This window comes from Stegodyphus dumicola, chromosome X1, assembly GCF_044657685.1.
Source record: "Stegodyphus dumicola isolate Sdum_Otavi_A_Nest chromosome X1, ASM4465768v1".
NCBI lineage: Eukaryota > Metazoa > Arthropoda > Arachnida > Araneae > Eresidae > Stegodyphus > Stegodyphus dumicola.
In genome coordinates this window covers 159,989,451-160,007,980 of record NC_140780.1, presented here as the reverse complement: position 1 = coordinate 160,007,980, position 18,530 = coordinate 159,989,451, and the positions used below count along the sequence as shown (strand labels likewise).

Below are 18,530 nucleotides of genomic sequence, written 5' to 3'. Positions count from 1 at the left end.
ATAATACTAAAGATATAAAACCAAATGAAATAAAATAAAACATAAAATAATGAAATGATAATTAACAATGGTATCAAAATCATAGAATTGCCTCTTAATGAATAATATGCTTAATAATGGCTTTTCAAATTTTTCTAAAATAAAAATCTATTTTTCTGTTTTATCAGTATTTTTAAGCCCGGAGTAAGAATAAGGTTAATTACGTTACGTAGAATAATACATAAAATACTACTGCTAGTAGAATACATTACCTTTTTTGAAAACTTAAAATCTGTTTGAGAACTTTTAAATAAGTTGAAATACCACCAATACACCATAAATAAACGAACGACCTTGCTACATAAATGAAAATCTTTCCCCAGGGAAAATTTTTGTTTTTAAATATTGAGGTCGTAAAACATACTTGGTCGTCAAAAGTATAAATTTCCTTGACAGCATTCAAAAACTTTAATTCCTCAACCCCCCTTTTTTAAGGAAAAAGTCTGATGATCAATAATTTTGACAAATGAAATTTCACTCTTTTATACAAATACGATTTAAAATACACTAAAACACTTTTACAGAAATCATGCAACATTATATTAAATGTCGGCCTCTTGATTCGGAAACACTTAAATCATTGTAATTGTTATTACTTATTCTCCCGGTCTGAGAAATCCCGATCAGGTCCATGAATTTGTGTCCATGAGGAGAAATTACCTGCCATTAGCCAAAGTCTTAAGCACTTATAGATCACAGGTCGACTTTAGTCCAGCTTTGTCCTAATTTTGAAGGAGAACGGATCTAACTGTCATTCCTAAAACCAACCTCTCGTAGAAACCTTCTGTTCACCGTTATTTTTTGTGCTCCCGTGCGCAAAGACACGATACACTACGTACAGTCAGTACTACAGTATACACTATCGTACCAGTCAGGTCGTCAGAAGAGACCGAAAGCCGGAGCTTAAATTACTGATTTTCCTATTAAAACAAATAAATAATATAGCCACATTTCATTACACAGTTAAAAAAGCTCAGATAGATACATTAATGAAACTGCTATTATTGTAATTTGTTTTGTTGCAGACTCTAAATCTTTGAGTTTTCGAGCACTAAAATTCATCATTTGGATGCTTAAAATGGAAGCTTAAAAATAAAGAATGTAAATTGTATTTTCAGTTATGCAAGGCAATAAAATTTACTAATGAAAAGAAAAATTAAGAAATGTGTTTATGTGGAAATGTATCTAAGAAAAAAGCAGCATTTTTTTCCTTCACTCGATCGATAGGCAGCGACGCGAAAACCGATTCATACAGACTCGTAAAATGTTAACAAAAAAAGAAAAAGGGCGAAAGAATTAATGATTCTGAAATCGGATAATAAGTTAAAAGATAATGCACATTATTTTTAATAGTTAAGCTTAATTTTTTTATGAACCAATATGAATAAGCATCTTTAATGCTTTTACATATCTAATGTCTTTTATTTTAAAACAAAATTCAAAACATCAAATCATATACGTTTGCTATTTCATATACTGAAAGGAATGTTTATAGATGTCATAAATGCATAAAATCATATTTTAAGAAATGCATTTATAAATATAACTAATGCTCATTAATTTAATGAATGATAAATGTATTTTCGAATATCTATGAATAAACTGTCATATAATGAAAGCTTAACTATAGATATATTTTTAACATACTAGTATATAACAGTATTTGACAATTGCTCTAATTTAAGACTTAATGTAATGTAGAAAAGGTGTCAATAAGGCACGTAAAACTGATATTTATAAAAATGGATTTAAAATTGCTATTAAGATAAATTTGTTTCATAAAACGCATAAATGTAAATTAGATGATAAAAGTTTTGGAATTATCGTAACCTAACTTGCCTTCACAGCCTCGTGTGCTGAATACATTTTAAAAAAGGAAGACCTAGTCATGGTTATGAAATTTTGCATTGAGCTGCGGAGTAATAAGGCTTTCGTGCATTATTGTGCAAGCAACATAAGACTAGACACAAAAACTTTTAGCAGTGATCCATGCTTAAAAATACCCGTCTAGCTCAGGACCAACAGCAGCCAAGTAATTAAATAGCTGAACAATGGTAGTTCGGTCCGGGTCTCGAATCTTGGCGAACGGTTTACAATAGTTTGCGTTTATGCGTAATGTATAAAAACAATCACCAGTATGCAATATTAAAGCGCAAAGCATGCAAATATACTCACTTTTCATATTTTGAAAAATAGTTAAATGGGATTATGCTTAATAATAAATAAGTAAATATTCTGTTTACGGGTTTTCGAACTTATGAAATATTGATTAAAGGTCCATTTCTAAATTAAAGTCTGGAAACTGGGAGTTATTACATCAGGAAAATGAAACCATTTCGTACTTATACATTGTAATGCAGTTTCTTTCCTTCATATATAAAGAAAAATAAAAGTATTAGAATATATAACGTAATCTGGGAAGAATTCTAGGACTTAGGAATTTAATTATGCTGCAAGCTCCAAGATTTCTTGATTTCACAAGGTTGAAAAAATTCCGAAAAGCAACTTTTTTGTAAGATTTAAAAAGATGCGACATTTTTTATATGGTTTACTTTATTATGTCCATAGAGAAAATAAATGCGCCAAAAATAATACACAGCATTTGTATTTATATTTAGCAAGAAAAGAAAGCATGCAAAAATTTTAGACTGTTCGACAGCTATTTCTAGGTTACACTTTAAATTTCATAACTCACGTCATATGTTTGGAAATAAATCGAATGTTTGTATAAGTTAATGATTTAAACATCTGAACCGAGAACAACAACTAGTCTTCGAATTTAAACAAGAATAATAAATGTTCATCCCCCACTTCGATATGTAAATAAAACAATTTGTGTTTTAAAACTCGGGTATGTCCATCTATTACGCATGAAGGACCTATTAGTCTGAATAAAAGGGCTCTGATTTAGTTAGATTAAATGTAAATACTCAAGAAGATTAATTAAAAAGCAGCATTTCTTTCCTCAGTTTATGCTCAACAGTAACATGCAAGCAAAATATCAAAATTAAATATAAATATGCATGCTCATCAGTGGTGGACATTTTCTGTTTAAATAAATCTCCGAAAAATAATTTTTTCCCCTACTGTTCCAAACAAGTATTTTGGCACGCCGGGATTCCAATCAATCATCATGCTTTTTCTAACACGTAAGAAATGTACTCAAGTTATTAATTATTCTACTTCAAACTTTTAATATTTTCGGTAACACACACTTTAAATGTTAGTTTTTGAAATCCTAGTACAAAAAAATTCGCTTTAAGAAATTATGATTTACTTCAAAGGAAAATTAAGATATTAATGAATTTAGTAATGAATTAAGTTTAGGACAAAGACTGATATTTTACAGCTGGCAAATATTTAATCTTGTGTATCTGTATTAGTTTTAAATAATGACGTAGCATAGTTAGATTAGGGAATACATTTCATCAAAGCACTCGTAATGCAGTTATAAATGACATTTATAAAGACGTTATGAAATCCCTAAAAGGTTCCACAAAACCACGGTGTTCCATAAGATGCAGTCTTGAACATCTCTACTGTATTTCCTTAATCCTTTTATGATTCCTAATATTCTGGCAGCTTCGCAGGGAGAAGAGGAAAGAGAAATAAGTAACGAATTTTTCTTTAATAACTGATGTCATGCATACGATTTACAAATACTTTATTTATGACATATTTAACATCATTGCGTATAGAGCTTATTCTTGCATCACTTCTAATCTAAATTGCAAAGACTATGTCACCTGCAGTAGGAATTACTTCTATATCGATACTCTTATTTTAGTACTATCTTAGCAGACCTATTTAATCTTAGCAGACCATCTTCCCCTACTCTTCACTAGCAGCTCTCAAAACTTTCTGGCCACTGACCAAAATGAGAGGATGATACCAAGTAAATACTTTTCTGATCTTTGATGTACTACACTAATCATATTTACTAATTCTCAACTCAACAGATGCCTGAATTAATTGTTTGTAAAGCATGTTTACTTCAGCTTAGTTTCAGATACACCTGGAAGCATACCTGTCATAACAATTTCCTAATCGATGTGAGTGATCAGTTTCTTTTTGCATAATGAGTACCTCAATTGTTTCTCCAGTGGCAGAGTGATTAAAACTGTCGATAGTTCGAATCGGCTTCCAACCCAGGAAAACGGACTGGTTGCATGGGTTATTTTCCGCGATTTTCTCCATGTGCAACCTGAATACAAGCCAGTTTCTCTTAATTAAGATCTCTTGTATGTTTCGCCATACACACACATAACCAAAAAATAGTTAATTATCCTTCAGACATTTGGTTAAACTTATTTACCTGCAAGAGTATTATGTTATGAAAATAGATACGAAAACATATCAAAAAATCCCAGAACAGGAATGAATTGGATTAATTAATTTTGACAACGTACATGATGGATATTTCCATAAGTAGGATGATATTGTGGTGCATTTTCGAAGGCAAAATTGGCCCATACTTACTTTATAGCAAAGGGAAAACAAATTTTTAGGATGGCTCTCAACTCGCAGGGAACGACAACTGCTTCTCTTGCCTTTGGTTTAAAGGGTGGGAGAAGACGTCATTTAAACATTTAGCTGGCAATAGTGAGTGCATTACAAATGCACTCTATTAGTTACAGTTATTAATATCTATGCCTTTAAAGATGATGCTTAATTTGATAATAAACATAGCTCTTTTTTTTATCTCCAGATGTTGCATATAGTTTATGTGTGAAATACAAAGCAAGAAAATTCAATAAAAACTTTAAAAAGCCATGCTAAATTAACTAAAATGAATCATTTTACGTGTTATATGATACGCATCCCAAAATAGTACGCGAATGAGTAATAAATAAAAACGTGCCTATACAAGTAATACAAGAAGAATAGTGAAAACGTTAACATTACACATTCTCCTTTTATTATTATTTTTTAACCTTTTTTGTGATTTCCAACTCTTTTCGTTTCGCAATTTTTTAAATTACCATTACAATTTGCATATTCCGCCTGGAAGTGTCATGGTCGTAGTTTCGAATAACATAAATACGAGCCAGATGTCTTAAATGTTTCACCACAGACAACTGCTATCTTGATGGTGGACGCTGTGCATTGCAAAAATTTTAATAATCAACAATAATTCTATGTTTTTCGTATTTCTACTTTGGAACACTATTCTATACTGATAAATGGCGAAAAGGGGAGAAATGGCTAATTCCGAGTTCATCCTCAATTCTGCTCCCGGCAATGGAACAAACTGGGTGCATAAGACTTCAGTGGTTTTTCATATTCCTAAAATAAATATCGCCAGTTTCTCTTAGAAAATCTCTTCCCATAGGCAGAAAGTAAAGTATTTTTTGCCGTAAATAAATAAGCCAATCCAATGCATATTAATGAATACACCATGCAAAAGAAAGAGTTGATGCTTGTTATCAAAAACGGATTACACTGTCTTGCGGCTTCCGGCGCTAAAATTCATCGGATATGTTGCAAACAGAACTGTTGTTCACTAAGAAAAAAAAATAACAAACATTATAACACTTATTATTTCAAGGTAAAAATTACTTAAGAAGCAAATATCGAATTTCGTTTTTTACTTTTTAAGTTACTAAGAAAGTTTTTTCTTTCCATGAACTGGAAATAGGAACAAATAAAAAAAAACATTTAAATGATCTTTAAAATTTGTAGGTAGTGTTCTAGTTCCACCATAGGAATGCATAATATTCTTAACGTTCTTAAAGGTTGTTTTTAATATCTTCCACGCAGCCCTTTTTTCCTAAATTAAGTAAGCTTACGTCACAGAATATTTCAAAAAAATGTTTGCTTCATACTTACCCGTTTTAATTCTAGGAGTATATTCTGGTGTCACAATGTTAACAAACAACGTTAAAAAATCTAAAAAGGAGGTTTACTTAGGATTGAAATGTAAAATGTTCTTCATTTATTTCACAACAGAAGATTTTCTTTGCTTCTTAATTTATAGACATTATTTTATTGGAATTTTATTTAAAATCTAAGACAGTCTAAGTTGTTTCATTGCTTAATTTTAAATTATTTCAAACTTCTATTTATAGATATAACACCTAAAGGTATAAGATATCTACTTACATTAAAGATTAATGAATTTGATAATTATATTTCCTAATGATTTTAACAAACCAGATATGTTAAAGAGAGTATTGCTCGTAATATTCACTCTCAAAATAGTGTTTCAAAATTACTGATATGAAAGCCGTTTTAAATTATTTCATTATCTTTAATTCAAGGTGAATTCCCTTCTCGACTATCCTGCATATCAAAACGATTGCCCGACTAAATCTTTTTTGAACAATTTCTCATACAACAAGTGTTTCCTTTTTCAGATATGAATCAAATGGGGTCGGCTTTTAGGTTGTAATAGCTTTCTTCACATTACAACTTTTAACAAATATGACGAAATTTAAAGTTTCATACGGGCCCTCTGCGAAGAAAATTCTAAAAATTCCAATTACTTAATCATTCTTTATCCTACTTAAACCCTTAAAAATTGCCCATGACAAACAAGTTTGGCCCTAAAAATTGCCAAAATTACACAAAAGTTACTTTCACCTGATTTTCATCCAATTTTAGTTATTGAAGTAATTTTACTAATTTTTTCCTCTAATGGGAATTTACGTTTATCTAACTGAATTCAGATAAACGTAAACTCCCTTTTTAATGAAAGGTACCGTTTAGAAATTAGCATCGGAATGTTAACATATATAATGGTTTTCAGCAGCACCTATGCACCGTTCCTAACCCTACAGTTTTAAGCAGAAATTTCTCGCGTTATTTTGATCTTAATGAGGCTGGAATTTTTTATTCGAGTATTTTGGATGCTAGAAACATTCCTCTCAATTACATTTATATATAAGGGGCATATGTAAAAATTTAAATTCCGTATATTTTTGCAAAAAGATATCATGTGCAATACCATAGTCATTACCATAATCTGAATGCCCAACTTTTTGATTAATTTTATAAAGAAGAACTAAAGGTCTACGACAAACTGTCCGAGATATATTTATTCGTGCAATATTTTTTAAATACTTATATATCAATAAATAATTTGCCTTATGCATCTGTAGCAATTTTAGATTTATAACTATTTTAGATTACCTGTAATTTTAGATTGTCTGTAAATATATGTATTCGTAATTAGTTTTCCGAATTTCAAGAGCAGATGTCATTTATGACATTTTTGTGAGAATATATTCGATTTCAGTGCCAAAAAGGCTTCTGTTATTTCCTGTTATTTTATGCTAGTGTTTTTTAAAAACATTTACGTAATTTTATAGCCTACTAAAATATGTCAGCGATGATTGCACATACACACACAAAAAAAAAAAAAAAATAAATGAAATAACTAGCTCCCAAACAAAATTAAACGGATCTGTATAGATTTGCATCTTCCGCTGAAAAAGTGCCGACTAAATTTTAAGACTGACTGAAGAAATGCATATCAGTCCATAGCATCTAATACATGCTTGCAATCTTAAGTACTTAACGCATATTCAAAGAAATGATATAGTATATTTGCAGGGTTTTATATTTATTTTATGTATATCTTCACTGTCACGTCTTCTTTTGTCGGTTGTTAGCAAGATGAAAATTAATTACCCCGTATGTAAGAACAAAGTTCTTGAAATTACGACAGAGCTTTGGCAGCGTTAGCTGACCTCCGCATTATTTACGCCCAGTTTCTAGATTACCTGAATTCGGCTTTAGTATTTTGCTAGCCATGTTTGCAGATCTGTTTTAGAGAGTCTCATCCAAAGCTTACAGTAGGCTTTGACGTGAGAACTGCATTTTTTAACTATTTAAGTTTAACTTAGATATTTTTGTTCTGTGAAATTCGGCAAACGGCCGGTGACTTAATTTGTAATATACGAACTGCGTCTAGTTGAAGTTACAATAAAAAATATTTATTTTAATCCTTTTTCCCAGTTCATAGTTATTTATCTGGAAAAATGAGATAGGGCGATAAGTCTAATTGACTACACGTAGCCAGAAGTTAGCTTGGAAATACTTCGGTTCACTTTTACATTTGATCTCCACAAAAGTAGAAACTATGCCTAATTTTGTTTAACAGGCGATACCCATAATTCCAAATATGAATATATATTTCTTTAGTGATACGGAGTGAAGAATATATATATAGAATCATAATTTTTTTTTTAATTTTAACACAAAATTACCCCAATGTTATTTCCGCTCAATATGCTGCTTAAGAATTAATGAAATATACACAAAAAGTTGTTGCTGTTTATGCTCACTTGTCTGACTTCAGACCAAGCCCACGAAATTCCTCGTGGCAACGAACACAAGTTTACGCCTGCCATTGGCAACAGCCTTGAGCACAATATAGGTGACAGTGCGATTTAGCTCAGTTCCGCTCCTCAATTTTGATGGAGAGTACCCCGGGGGGGGAGCGAGTTCGAGGGTCCTACCCCTTCTCCCTTACCACCAGCCTCACGTGAGAGACTTTCGCCTCGCCGCATATCTGGAGTGCGCCCATGCCGCACGGACACTATACATTTACAAACATCCATGCTTTCTCCGGGATTCGAGCCCGGGCCCTTCGGCACGGTAATCAGCGACGTTAACCACAGTACAGTTGGGCGCCAGATAAAAAGTAAATATACTCAGAATACCTTGTTGTTTATCCAAATGATAAATACAGGGCGCGTAGTCAAATGTAAGTCAGTAGTAACTTGCAGAAATAGTTTCTTTAGTTTGAAAGTGCTATAATATATATTTGCTAAAGATTCGGTATAAATATTTATGAAATAACTAACTTCCTTTATTCTTTTAAGTACTTCTTTCAAATAAGTTTCTATATTTCCTCTCCTCGGAATATACAATTCTGTTTAAAGGTGAAGATCATTTGCATAAAATACATTTCGATGGTATATATTCTTTTGAAAGTTCATCGCTGGTCATAGTTGTAATACGAGTTTTCAATATTTGGAAATCGCCGATTCATTTGGTATCGAAGTGAAAAACATTCTGGAAAAGCAACATTCTTATTCATATCTGGAAAAGAAAGCCATAGTCTCCCTCTCTAATTCAACTAGTTTTTATGCGGTAAAATTTATTTTATTTTAAGATCTATTGCCTGTACTCTTTGAAAGCTTCCAATATTATTTGCTTTATTTAAAAATGTATGATTAATTATTTAAAAGGGAAAGGCTATATACCCATACAGCAGCGTCATAATTCATGTAAACCTTTAATCTGATAAATTTTGTTAAACAACTTTTCGATTTTATAGCGATATGTTGAAGATAGTGACATCTCAGCTTTAGCCGGAGATTAGGAATTTATGGAAAATATTATTCTGTTGTTGAAAGCCCCCAATTTTTGTGGGGAGGGGAATATTCGTTTACTTGTTTTATTTTCTGCAACACAGTAATACTAATATGAATGAAACCGTGAAAAATTAAATGAAACTATAATAAATGAAGCTATAATAAAATTAAACAAATTGAAAAATAATCAAAAACTATTCTCAATTATTTATATTAGAAACTGATAATATAAATAAAATTAATTACAAAAACCGGAAAAAAAAATAAAAGTAATAATGGCAAAGTTTGACAGGCTCATCCGGTCACGTGAAGTGGTTAAAGTCCAAATTACACACGTACCATGATTAATTAAGAATTATCCAGAGCTGATTGATGGCTCCGGAACTCAAATGCTGCCCTAGTTTAGGAGGCTCATTGTACCTGGATTCCTTATGAGATGGCCGCTGGGGTTACTTTTGGAAGATGATGGCGGTTGAACAGATTTGATAGCTCTACCTTTATTATCCCTGCACCATTCAGACGTAAAAGGGAAAATTTCTACCTGTTACTTACGCAAGAACTCCCTCCCCCCAATTGAATAGAAATGAAAGTACAAAACAAAAATTTTGGATTCAAGTATGCAGTTTTTTGGAGATCCTTATAATCTTGAATTATAGGTAAAGATCTTGGACCTCCCTCTTACATTACTCGTTATGAATAAATAAGACCGAGTAGAACTGCAAGAAATGACGAATTGTCACTTCAGAAATAAATTTAATCTCCGGCATAGCATCGCAGATCTGGAAAGTGGCAAATCAATAGCAATCTGTTAAGAGATGGCGTATAATTAAAAAATAATTTATTATTTTATTATTATTATTATTTAGTTTTCTCAACTTTTTGAAAATTTACTTTTATTTATTTCTTACAGAAAGTAATACAGAATAAAGACAATGAGCTTGTTTATGAATTCATCTCGTTCAGTGTTTTATAACTACTGATAAGTTTTCCTTTTGTTTATAATAGTTTTATCAACATATTTCGACTTAGAGTCTCAGAAATTTTTTTCTCGAACCTATACATTAGAAAAAAACTAATTTAACATTTCAAACATTGTTTATTATGTTAGAAAAATGTTACAAATTAATGATAATTGAAATTCCACCTCTTTCGCAGATATTTTAAGAGATCTGAGTAAAATACTAAGTAATAATATTTAAGTGAAACCTTTCACAAATCTAGAGCAGGTTGGCTGCATGGGCGTTTCTGTGGTTTTCTCCATGTGTAACGTGCATGCGAGCCAATTTACCTTAGAAAGTCCTCCATGAAGGCATCCCTTCCCTTAGACAGATTGCCCTCGAGGCTTTACCGTAAGCACAAGCTGCAGTGACGTAGTGTATCAAAATTCTAATTCAAGTACCTACTGTTAGCAAAGACTTTTGTGTTTACCGTCGCAACCAATAAAGTCCCAAAATTATAACCTATAAGTAGCAATTAAATTAGTAGTATATATAAGAGACATGTTTTAGTGCTAAATTTCAGTATAAGATTACTAATTAACTCTAAACTTAATATTACAATCATTTTTACATATGATTTGTTATTTCTAAGCAATGTAGGGCAGATATTATTATGTTATTGTGTTACTTTAATTAGCAATATGATTGTCTCTTTCTTTAACTAAAAGCTCACCAGCGATCGAATGGTAAGATCGCAGACTCTTTTAATTCGACTCAAGTTTAAATCTACCTCGACTGAGTTGGCTGGATGGGAACTTTCGAGACTTTTCATATGTATAATGTTAGTATGAGCCAGTTTCCCTAGAAAGTCCTCCAAAAAGGGACACTTTATGGTAGGCAAATAGTCTACGCCTGCTTTTCCATAAATCAAATAATCTAAATTAAATAAGTGAAAGAAAATTTACAGATTCAATAATCTCCAAGGACATATATTATTTATTCCTTTCGTGCATGTATCTTCTTTAACATTAAGCAAATTTTGGAAAAAAACTAATGAATATTGCATAACAACGCACCACCTTTTTGTTGATTTTAAGACTGCCTACGACTCAGTAAACAAAAAATATTTAATTGAAGCTATGAGAGAATTTGCAATACCTGAAAAACTTATAAATTTGGTCGCCATTACTCTTACTGAGACGAACAAGCAGGGTTAAAATTCAGGATAATCTCTCAGAGCCTATTGTTGATTCAAATGGCCTCAGACAGGGTGATGCACTGGCCTATTTGCTTTTTAACCTTGTCTTCCAAAAAATTATAAAAGACTCCAATGTTAATACTCGTAGAACTATCTTTAACAAGTCTGTTTAGATTTTTGCATTTGCTGACGATATTGACATAGTCGCATGCACTCCCGAGTCACTTAGAGAGGCTTTACACCTCTAGAGGCTGCAGCCAGCAAAATGCATCTAGCAATCAACCAAAATAAAACTAAGTACATGCCATGTGGTAATAACAGCAGCTCCTATTTTAAAATCGAGAATTACAAATTTGAAACTGTTAGCAAATTTAAATATTTAGGATCAGAAGTTAATACTGTCAATGATTTAATGCCTGAGATCCGTAGTAGAGTCACAGATGCTAACCGATGTTTTTTCGGTCTCAAAAAATGCTTGAAGTCTACCTTCACTAGCAGAAAAACGAAGATTCGAAGAAGATGAAAAGAATTTTAGCTTTCGAGTCCATAAAAAAAACAATTTTTCTTAACTCGAGGATAAAATCAGAACTGCTTTCCAGTTCGTATTCTGCAGGTAGTTAAAATCTTTTAACTATTTCTTTTCCTCTTGATTTCTTATGTCTTAAATTAAAAACACAATTTATAAACAATACTATTATCATTCCATCTTTGATTAAAGAAAAACTTCCGATCTCAAATCATGACGAATCCCTGGGGGCCTCAATCGCTTTTTGTTCGGGGTTCTCTTCAAAAATGCTTTAAAAATATTTTAGCTGTATGTTTTACGTTGATTTTTTCTGTCTAATAAAAATAATTTTTTTAAATAATACTGAGGACCTTTTTTGCTATGGAAAATTAATTGCAAATGAACTTCTCCTAAACTTGTATAATAAAAAAACTCTTAAAATTAAAAATGGGCATAACTTTTTGTTAGCTTAAAGTTTGAATACTATAACATCTCAGTTTGATTTCTTTAAAACATCGTGTCTTAAGGAAAGATATTTCAATGAATTTATTTGTTTCAGTCTAAGCAATAGCCATCTGATGTTACAAATTCATACTGACAACACCAATTAAATAATCTTTTTCTTAATTCCAGTATAAATATCTGACGTACTTTTTAAATGAATATATTCTTATGTCTTTCCATCGCTTGTAAAGGCTACTAGCTTTCACGTTATATCGAATGCGTGAAATCCCCGGGGACAATCAACAATTCCAACATTTTTTTTTTTTTTTTTAAATTTGCGAATGAAACAGAACTTGTGATATTTTCATTCAACATTTTTTCATCATTTGTCCTTTGAGATCAAGAATACTTCTAAAGCCGATCTCTGCAGATATGTCTAAACTGCTTCAGTCATATATATTTTCCTGCTGATTCCTTTTGTCTAATTAAAAAAGGATTATTAATGTTGAGGAGCTTAATTTTTTTCATGATTTTTTTCTATTGATATGTAAAATTAACGCCAAATGTATTTTTCTTGTTTCTGTTTTTGTAATTAAAAACTGTGAAACGAAAAATTCGAAAAAAAAAAATAACATTTCGAACACTCAGCGTTTTTTAAACCTTCTAATAAATATCTACGTTCTTTTAAAATGCATTCTCGTGCATTTACTTAAATAAATTACATTAAAAAATACTTGAGCTTTCTTGTCATATGAAACACAGAAATCTCTAAGGTATATTTAGATATAAGTACAATACATAATTAAAATTTAATAATAACGCATTTTTTTATCATTCTTTTTCCCCGGGGAAGGGAGAGCCAACTACATTCTAAATCTTCTGATCTCAACTCGAAATTTAAAAAAAAAAAATTACTTAAAGAAATACATAAAGAAACGTTGGCGAGAAGTGAGTTCGAGGCAGGTCCAACGTTTGGTTGATCTGTTTCTGCTTGCTATGTAGTGTTTTCAAAAAATAAATTAGATGTATTATTTTTCATTAGATGCTTCAACATTGAACATATTTTGCTTAATAGTATCATTGACTTTATGTATCTTTGAGAAGAGCTTTTCAGGTCTTTAATGACAAGCATAATTTCAAGAGACTGTAATTTTATAAGCATTTTACATAGTTTACCAAGCTTCTTAAGGAAATGATTCCCTCCCCCACCCCTTCGAAGCTAAGAAATGATAACTATTGGTAACGAATACTATAACATCTCAGTTTGATTTCTTTAAAACATCGTGTCTTAAGGAAAGATATTTCAATGAATTTATTTGTTTCAGTCTAAGCAATAGCCATCTGATGTTACAGATTCATACTGACAACACCAATTTTAGATTATTTTTTGCTTAATTTTATATTCTGATAGTAATAGCTTTTTCTGATCTAATGTCTGCAGAAAATAAAAAAGTGTTTTTTGAATGGTAATGTCCTCTGAACCGTCAAGCAATTTATTCCAAAGGTTAGAGCAATTGTCCTCTATCACCCAGCTTACCACCCAGAGTTTGCATTCCGAACTACTTCCTTTTACTTAACATGAAATTCCACTTTCAAGGACACCCTTTTGAAATCATCTGGGAAAACATAATGAAAAAATAAATAGAGGATTTTACAAGAGTTTACGAAGACACCAGAAGACTTCTTTTTAGAAGCATCTAGAAGTTTTTTTTTTTTTTTTTTTTTTTTACAAACGGCTTCCAGACACTATGAACGTGTCATGTGTGACGGCATTAGACGGAATGCATGCAGAAGGCATACATAGGTGGCTATTTAGCGATTTAGGTGATTTCATAGTGATATAGTTGACTATATAAAGATAATAGCGATAGAGGTTACTTATACAAACTTCGATTTAATTAATTCAGTCTGAAAATGTTGTAGACGCACCGTATGTATCTCCATGTTTAGAAATGAGAGAAAAAGTATTAGAATGAAACATTTTACCTAATTAACATTACCATCATTCCAGCAAATGTCCGGCCATTAGAAGGAAAATGTACATATTACTGTTTGCGTTTAATGTGCAGTTCTTATGTTTCAGATGATCAAAAGATTTGAAAAACAAAACACTTTTCGTTAAGATTTTGATAAAAAATTCCCCACATTGATTTCTAAATGTGCAAGATTTTAAGCACAGTTTGTTAGTGATACTATTAGTCTTTAGCTGGTTCACCTCTCATACAAAACTGCAATAAGCAATAAGAAAAAGGGGGGATGTAATGAAGTCTAATTTTCAGGTTCGAATAATACTGATAGGCTTATTAACGCACTCTCATTTATAAAAGACGCTGCTGTATTTTGTAAAAAAAATTGCTGGACGATTTAAAAAAGTAATAATAGTTTAGCACATCGCCAAATAAGGGCCGTGAATAAGAAACTGGTTTCGGAGCTTTCTTCCCCCCTTTTTTTTCTTTTTTCACCTCAGCGCGCATCTGCTGTTACAGCGGGATAAGTTAAAGGCTCAAGAAAAGCGGAGGGGCGTGTCTTTTGTGAAAATCGTGACTGCGAAAGCAGTCTTACAGCAACAGGTCGGAGAGAGTGCGACCGCCGTTTTCCAGTTAACTTGAACCGCCAGCGAACTCCATAGTGAGGGATATTTTAGGCATTCAGTCATGTACGTAAAAAATTCGAGTATAGTGTTTTACTCTGAAGCAGCGTCTCCCGAATCGTGTTCCGCGAAATACCGGGATTCCAAGAAGTAAAATCAAAATTGGTCCTGGACGCACCTCTTCATAAATTGTTTCAACGTGGAACTAATATGATATCACTAAAATGAATTACGTATCACTGATATGATTTATTTATTTAATTTTTTTTAATGTTTCATTTAAATGATTTCGTGCTGTTTAAAATATAAGTTTATTTTTCCCCCTTCAGAAAATTATTTTTATTGATAATAAGCAATTGCTTTATTTATTTATTTATTTATTTGACAGAAGCTAGAAAAAAAAAAGAGAAGAATTTTTTAAGTCTTTCTTCTTCTAATTTAATATAACTTAAAACTGAAAAAGTACGTAAAATGTGAAGCATTTTAAATACTATAGGAGAATATGGAGACCATGGGCAATTGCAACACTTGCCCTAGGTTAAATCAGGCACTGCTAAATTGTTGTGCCATCATAATCCATAATCTGTGCATTATATTGGCCATATGCCAATATATACACTAGAAAATGATGCACAGACGGATATGAAGGGGCTGATATGATACTATAAGGGATAATTAAATAGGATGAAGCGCCAAAGGTATTGCATGCAGATCATTAAAATATAAACTAGTGATATTTTATTTACTTTTAATAAAAGAAAAAAAAAAAAAAAAAGAGAATAACGTAATTTTCATCTAATTTACCAGCGAAACCTTACAATATTTTCCCTGGAAGGAACACAAGCAAGGCGGCTGTGTTTGTTTATTGGAGATAACCTAAAAAATCTCGTCAAGTTCAGGTTGGAGGTTTAAAGACATTTGACACTGAAAAAAAGAATTTTATTATATCTACAGTGTACATTATCCTCCTTTTGTTCTAAGAATATTTAAAAAAATTGTTGAGCAAAATATGAAAGGGGAAAAGGACTATAACTAAATGCTACTCTGAAAAGGACCTGGACCTACCAGCGATCGAGTGGGGTAAAATCACTGAACATTGGTGATTCCGATCTGAGTTCGAATCCAGGAGAATGGGCTGACTACATGGACGTTTGCGTGGTTTTCCCCATGTGTAACGAGCATACGAGCCAGGTTTCCCTAGAAAGACCTCCACGAAGGCATCCCTTTCCTTAGGCAGATAACTCTTAGTGTGCTTTGCCATAAAAGTCTAAACCAAACCTAAAAAAGGCGATTAACCGAAAATTCGAATTTCTCAGCATTTAGTTTCGGCGATGCTAAGAAAGCCAAGACTATACCATAATAAACTGTAGTTCACTTAATAGTTCAGTTAAATTATTTTGTTGTGGTCTTTTATACCCACTTGTTACAGTGAAGCCTGTGATTCAACTAATGTTCACACTGCTCTAACTCGACTCTGCCGCCCTAACCACATCCATTCTCCTTGCCATATTTCTTAAAAGTAAAGTAGGACTGAGGTCTAAATGGAAAATTCAGAAAAAATGTAAACTTTTCGAAATTTCATTTTCTGCCAGTTTTATTACTACAACAATGGAAATTCAAATTAATTTATGTTATATACAATATTATGTGAGCAATATGATTAATTTGTTTGGCTCATATTGATTTAGTTGCATAATTACTTTTGAAATCAATTCTTTATGAAATAATTGCTTCAAGCTTCTGGTTTGTTATTCAAAAATCTTGTCTATTCTGTTTGAGCTCAGAAGATTTATTCACGTATCATAACATTTCGATCTGCTGCGAAGACTTGCTAATGGATTTAAAAAGAGATGCTCTAGAGTTTTTTTTACCAGTTTCTGGCAACTGTAATTAATTTCTTGTTACAAGAAACATTCTCGATTCTTAATGCCGAGTATTAGTTCAGGGCAGCATTTTCTTTAATTACATAGCTGAAATGAAGAGATCTGACATTAATTAAAGATGCAAACACAACCAACTTAATTTAATTAAAAATAAACTTTTGCATTGGAAATGACAAACTTACGATGGATTTATAAAATAAACAGCTGTTAATTGCTCAGTTGATAGCTTTCGAGTACTCTGCAATGATTACCAACCAACCAATCATCATTTTTTTTCCAGTTAGATTGGAACTCTTGTAGAGTCATTAGGTTATTTTGAAGAAGGAGACATGAAATAGAGCAATGCCCTCGCCTGGACCTCTCGAATACGCGCTGAGTGTTACATTACGAAGGCATGCGGAAAGAAGAGAGAAAATATCTTATACCCTAAAAGTGAAAATATGAGCCATTAAGGCAAATACTCTCAATATTATGAAAGCTTTGTGTTTCTTTCATAATATTATCATCTATGAAATAACAAAAAATTCATTTCGAGAAAAGCGGTAATAAAAGAAAATTAAGCATGGATTCTAAGTTTTTGTAAGAATCTTAAGAGGCTTCCAAGCATTACTGAAGAAACTTTCAAAGGATCTTCAGGGAATCTTTAGTGAAAGCTATTTTTTGCACATATGTCTTTTAAATTTGTGAATGTTTTAATTAAATTTTGTACTTTAAAAACAAGTTAATATTAAAAAAATGAGTAATTTTCAAGCTAAATGTGTTAAAAGAATTTAAATCAGCAAATCAGGGGAAAAAATCTTTCGGTTATTTCTATACTTTTGAATTAAATCATAAGCAGACAAGTTTTTCAATTTATTTTCCAATGCACTACCTCCATTTAATTATTTTTCATTTACTTTTAAATTATACAAAAAATAATTCTTTTATACTTAATCCATAATAAATATACTCAAAACCCTTTGCAGTTCTTCATTATGATTAATTCCAAGGCAATTCGTGCGATCGCGCAGAAGTTTGTCGGAAATATGAAGTTTACTCTTATGTGTTAATTTAAAATCTGCTGGTTTATTCCCACTAATTTCTCTTCGCAGAAAGAGTGCTTTCCTTAAAACTCATACTTGGGATCTTTCAAATGGTAAATAAAACGTAGTTTTATAACGCCAAGATGGCCACCCTGATCGGTATAGTGGTTATCAATGCTGGCTATCGTAGCTTTGAACCACAGCTTTTATCCCTTTTTTTATTTTTTTATTTTTTTATATATTTCTTATTATTTTAGAAGGTTTGGATATTTGTAAGCGTACAGTATCTGTGCGGCATGAGGTTACTTATCATACTAGCAAGCCGAAAGATTTCTTGAAAGGTTTGGTGGCAAGGAAAGAGAGGTGGGAGAGACTAGGATCTGTCCAGCAGCATGTTCCCCATCAAAATCGAGACGGAACTTCCTCGTTCTGGAGTGCGTAAAATCTTTTTTTTTTTTTTTTTTTTTTTTTCTTTTCTTTGTGGTGCATCTTTCTGCAACATTCTCGGTGATGAACCGGCTAAAGTGATCACTGAGTATTGGCCATTCCTGACGAATGCATTACATTGCAAGTGTCCGGACATTTGAA

General features: G+C 31.8%; 1 protein-coding gene across 3 annotated transcripts in view; it reads right to left on the bottom strand.

The window, feature by feature from the left end:
• Positions 1-18,530, bottom strand: part of LOC118181493 (latrophilin Cirl-like) — a 255,519-nt gene that overhangs the window by 127,109 nt on the left and 109,880 nt on the right. The window lies entirely within an intron of this gene.